We start from the raw sequence: 6,349 nt of genomic DNA, 5'->3' as shown, positions 1-6,349 counted from the left end.
AAGCTCACCAACGCTCTTTGGCTAAAAGGATCCTTCATAGAATCTTCCAACTATGGCAGCGGGAGTGGTTTTACATCACTAAACCCCATGGTACCAAGTGGGCAGCTACACCTGCGTTCCGATCCGGCTCTCCAATTCAGCTCGCATCATGGATCAACAAGGGGCTGGACTGGGGATCAATCGACGAAGTGCAGACTCTACACAGCCGCATCCGGAGTCTTCTTGAGAAGGACACCGATCTCATCGATGTGATTCAAGTAATGTTAGTCCGCCGGGTCCTCCCATGCCAGCAACGGCCCCTCCATATGTGGGAGTTTAACCCGGAAGGACCACGAACCCTTCAGCACATCTTCGGAACGACGCACAGAGGAATGTGGAAGTTATTTTTCGGGACACGAAAACAGTGGCCGGACACTAATGAGGACATCGGCCTTGACTGCAACCATCCGGATACTTCGGTAAGCACTTGACTTGTAGCGACCAGACCTCAAACGGTCAAGTCTCTGTTCTTCAGTGTCATCCCTAGCTAGATCGGTAATGCTGACACACATAGTACTCGAAGGATTTATAACAGAGTAGCAATCACACACTTATTACATCGAATGTCTCAAAAGAGAACGTATTACAATTAATATGGCTTAAGGCCATCTAATACGGTAACAGCGGAAGGCTTGGAAGATAAGTGAGTCCATCAACTCCAACCGCATAGCTAAGCTGCATGGCAACGACCTAACGAACCTTACTCTTCGTCTGAAAAGTCTGCAACATAATACGTTGCAGCCCGAAAACGGGTCAGCACATGGAATATGCTGGCAATATAACACAGTAGAGCAAGAACAGAATAATGCTATCACTACATGCATATTTGGCTGGTGGAAAGCTCTATGGTTATAGTTTTTACGAAAAGCCAATTTTTCCCTAAAACAAAGGAATAGATTTTTTAACTATCATGGTAGTTGAAACATCATTGATAAGGTTCCTCCAACTCAAACCCAATTAAAGTAGTTATCAACCCAACAATATTAATTTAGAGTGACGAGATACTTAGGATACTCCAAGTACTAGATACTCAAGATTTGTCCATAACCGGGGACACGGCTAACCATGATTAGATTGTACACTCTGCAGAGGTTTTCACACTTTTCCCCACAAGACTCAATCGCCTCCATTGGATTTCTCGCACTACGTGGTGTTTGAGAAACGGATGACCGAGACACAGTTTTTCAGAAACATTAACTCTTTACTCCAGGCAGACCATACCAACCTACATCCCTCTACCTGCTGATCCACCTCTTTAAGAGTTCATGCAACCTACTCAACTATGCTAGAGCCCATAATAGCTTGTGGCTGCACACGGAAGTTTCTAGCATGAAAATATCTCAGTTCCCTTTGAGCCTGGGTGGCGGACCTTGGGATGATCACACGGGTACTCCGGGATATCCTAGGACAACACTGGATTCTCCAGGTGCCCGACAAGCAATCCACCCAGATGTGTATTAAAGTTACCACCTTAAGTTGAACCATTAATTAAATCATCTCACATCTGTCATGGATTCACTCACCCAAACCACGTCTACGAGCATAGCATAGCAATATAGGCAGTAAGTATAAGTAACTCAAAAGGTTTGAATATAACAGGGCAATAGGTTTTACCTCATCAACTACTTCCCAACCCACATGTTAATCACATCCTAATCATGCAATGTTCGAGGATTGGAGCTAATGCGTAAAAATTGGGTATGAAAAGAGTATGATCAGTATGTTACTTGCCTTGCTGACGATCCGCAAAACCTAGAGACTCGTAGTAGCATGCTTCGCACTCCGGGAATTCTATCGCAAACAAACAATAGCATACATAATAAATCAAGCAAAGAAGCACAGGTAAATCTCAAAGAAGAAGAACTAACCCGAAATTTCAACTTAAGAACTCCGGTTAGCAAAAAGAATCAAATCAAACGGAGCAACGAAACTCAATCTGCGAAAGAAACAAGATCCGTTTTCTAATCTGAACTAAAGTCAAATTTTACAGTAAAAAAATCTTGTTCAAGTTGATTAAATAGAAAGAGGGTTTCGAGACGAAGATCTAGGCGCTTGAATCGCCCGATTCTGATAAACGAGCGAAAAGATAAACTAAAACGAAAATCGAATCAGAAATCTCGATCGGAAATAATCGCGGAAAATCCGAGAAAAGAAAAAACTGACGAACAGGCTAACGAATGAACGTTCGTTGTCTGTAACTAGCGAGAGAAAACCGTTCGTTAAAACAAACGTACAGACGAACGTCCGCTAAATAAACTAATCCGAGAAAACCGGCGAACCGATCTAAAAAAACGAACTATGGTTTTCTAAAAAAATGGATCGGTTTTAGAATAAACTGAACGGCGGCGGCGGCGTATACCTTCGGCGAGGATCCGGTGAGGCGGGGCGGCTCGGGCGAGCTGGGGCTGCGGTGGCGGGGTGCGCGGGCGGCGGCGGCGCGGTGCTAGGCGGCGGGGTGGCGACGGCAGCGGCGGCGCGGGATTTGCTACGGCGCTGGCAGCGGGCGGCGGGGTTCGGTGGTGGTGGGGGGTTCAGGGCGGCGTATTTAAAGGAGGGGGCTTGCTTGGGGGTGGGGGCGAGGCGGCGCGGGAGAGGAGTCCTGGCCGGACTCGGGGTCGGGCGGCGGCGCGGTCTCCTGGAGGGAGACGGGGCGCGGGGCGGTGGGCCTGCTGGGTTGGGCTTCGGCCCAGTCGGGCGTTGAAATTTCTTAGATAATTTCGCCGAAACTTAAATAAATCCTAGAAAATAAAATACAAATCTAAAAATGCCAAAACAAATTTTCACTGTCCTAGTAAAATATTTAGAACAAGATGAACATTTTCTTGGCCGTAAAATGCAACTTTGGAAAACGTGCAATTTTTCTAATGCAAATAAAATAACAATAAATCTGAATAAAAACAAATATTTGATTTATATATTTTTCCTCCAATATTTCATTTACTTTGGAGAAGTCATATTATCTCCTCTCATATATTTTAATATGAAATATTTTCGGAGAGAAAAATAAATAAAACCAAAAATCCTCATTTCACTATTTTATAGAATCCAAATATGAAAACAATGAAATCCCCACCTCCTTGGGTCCTTGAGTTGCTTAGGATTTCGAGGATCGCGAAACAAAATGCAGCAAAAATATGATATGCACGAATGATCTATGTATAACATTCCAAATTGAAAATTTGGGATGTTACAAACCTACCCCCCTTAATATGAATCTCGCCCTCGAGATTCGGGTTGGCTAGAAAATAGGTGTGGGTGGTCTTTGCGAAGGTCATCCTCTCGTTCCCAGGTGGCGTCATCCTCAGTATGGTGGCTCCACTAAACTTTACAAAACATGATAACCTTGCTGCGGGTGACTCAGCTAGCAAATTCAAGAATCCTGACTAGCTTTTCCTCATAGGTCAGATCACTGTCCAACTAAATAAACTCCAAGGGCACTGTATCTCGTAACGGTATATCGGCCATCTCAGCATCACACTTCTTCAACTGTGAAATGTGAAACACATCATGAACTCCTGCCAATCCTTCAGGTAACTCCAACTTGTAGGCAACTTCTCCCATACGTTCCAAAATTCGATACAGTCCTACAAATCTTGAGGCTAACTTTCCCTTGACTCCAAAATGTTTCACTCCTCGCAAGGGTGACACTCGCAGATATGCTCTGTCTCCAATTTCATAGGTTACCTCCTTGCGTTTTGAATCTGCATAACTCTTCTGCCTGGAATGAGCTACCTTCAGTCTATCGCGAATCAACTCGCAGATCCATAATCTAGTGCACAAGCTCTCAACATATCCTCCAGAATCTGGTTGACTCTCTCTGTCTGTCCATCTGTCTGCGGGTGGAATGCTTTACTGAACTCCAACCTTGTCCCCAAAGTTTGGTGCAGCCGATGCCAAAACTTTGAAGTAAACTGTGTTCCTCTATATGATACGATGTTCCTCGGAACTCCATGCAGACATACAATCCTGGTCATATATATCTTGGCCAACTTTGCACGTGTATAGGTGGTTTTCACTGCGATAAAGTGAGCCACTTTGGTCAAGCGATCAACTACTACCCATATGAAATCATATCCCGATTTGGTCCTGGGTAATCCGGTGATAAAATCCATGCCATGTTTATCCCACTTCCATTCGGGTATCAGCATAGGTTGTAACAATCCTGCTGGCTTTTGATGCTCTGCCTTCACTGTCTGACATACATCACATACAGCTACATACTCGGCAATATCCTTCTTCATACCAGTCCACCAGAAATGTTCCTTCAAATCCAAATACATCTTGGTGTTTCCGGGGTGTATCGAGTATGGTGAGTCACGAGCCTCCTGAAGTATTAACTTCCTGATCTTTGTGTTATTGGGCACATAAACATGGTCCTCAAACCATAAGGTGTCGTGCTCATCCTCACGAAAACCTTTGGCCTTTCCTTTGCTCATTCTCTCTTTTATCTCGGCAATCTCTTTGTCATCCTTTTGAGATTCTCGAATCTTTCCTAACAATGTAGACTGAACTTCCATTGTTGCAACAAAACCTCTAGGAACAATCTCCAATCAAAGTTCCCTGAGATCCTCTACTAACTCCTTTGGCAATCCCGTGCTTACTAGGGCGTTAGCATAACTCTTCCGACTCAAAGCGTCTGCTACGACATTGGCCTTGCGTGCATGATAGTGAAGCTTCATGTCAACCATCTCCTCTGCCTAAGGTTCAACTCCTTCTATGTGAAAATGTATTTCAAACTCTTATGATCCGTATATACATCACAACGATTTCCAATAAGGTAATGTCTCCAAGTCTTCAATGCATGCACTACGACTGCTGACCCAAATCATGCGTGGCATAATTCAATTCGTGTGGTTTTAGTTGTCGTGAGACATACGAGACAACTCTTCCATCCTGCATAAGCACACTCCCAAGTCCTAGGCGAGAGGCGTCGCAATACACTGGGAAATCCTTGCGTATATCTGGCAGAATCAACACTGGGGCTGTAGTCAAACGTTTCTTTAACTCCTAAAAACTCGCCTCACATTCTTCCATCCATTTAATTTTGGTATCCTTCTTTAGTAACTCCGTCATTGGTTTCGCAATCTTGGAAAAATTCTCAATGAATCTCTGGTAGTATCCTGCGAGTCCAAGAAAACTACGGATCTTGCTAACTGAAGTGGGTCCCAACCATTCAGTGACTGACTAAACCTTGGTGGGGTCTACTGCTATACATTCTCCTCATATAACATGTCCAAGGAATCCGACTTCCTTCAACCAAAACTCACATTTGCTGAACTTGGCATACAACTGGTGTTCCATGAGTTTCTCAAGAACTAAACGTAAATGCTCTTCATGCTCCTCCTCATTATTCGAGTATACCATTATATCATCAATGAACACCACAACAAACTTATCCAAATATTCCATGAACACTTTGTTCATCATGCTCATAAAGTAAGCAGGGGCGTTAGTCAGTCCAGATGACATGACCGTATATTCATACAACCCGTACCGTGTGGTGAATGCTGTCTTTGGTATATCCTTCTCTTGAATCTTCAGCTGGTGATATCCTGATCACAGATAGATCTCTGAAAACACTTTAGCTCCTTGCAGCTGGTCAAACAAATCATTGATCATCGGCAGTGGGTATTTGTTCTTGATCGTCACCTCATTCAACGCACGATAATCAACAAGCATTATGAGAGACTTATCCTTCTTCTCAACCAAATGCATTGGGGCTCCCCATGCTGATGAACTCTGTCTAATGCAACCTTTCTCCAATAACTCCTTGATCTGTTTCTTAATCTCTTCCAGATTATTCGCGGGCATCCGGTAGGGTCTCTTTGATATAGGCCCTGTACCTGGCAATTGCTCTATCAAAAACTCGATGTCTCGCTCCGATGGCATGCCTGGTAACTCTTCTGGAAAAACATCTGGGTAATCTTGTACTACAGGCACTTCCTCCTGAACAACTCCCGTGAGGGTATTTACTTGGCTCCTCCTAGGCGCATGCCTAGATACATACTTAATCCTTTTTCCCTCCGGGGTGGTGAGATAAATCGACTTACTAGCACAGTCAATGCTTCCTCTATACTTTGACATCCAGTCCATGCATAATATCACATCCAATCCTTGTGACTCCGGGATTATTAGGTCGGATGGAAAAACATGGCTACCAATGGTTAAGGGTATCTGGTCGCACCATCGCCTAGCCATATACTCTGCTCCAGGTGAACTCACTAACAGAGGGGTCCTAAGGGTTTGGGTTGGTAGTTTAAACTTATCCACGAATCCCCTTGATATGTATGAATGCGATGCACCAGTATAA

The sequence above is a fragment of the Triticum urartu genome, chromosome 3A, assembly GCF_056163025.1.
Source record: "Triticum urartu cultivar PI428250 chromosome 3A, HENAU_Tu73, whole genome shotgun sequence".
In the NCBI taxonomy this organism is placed as follows: domain Eukaryota; kingdom Viridiplantae; phylum Streptophyta; class Magnoliopsida; order Poales; family Poaceae; genus Triticum; species Triticum urartu.
The sequence above is the reverse complement of the archived record's forward strand: the minus strand, read 5'-3'. Positions refer to the sequence as shown.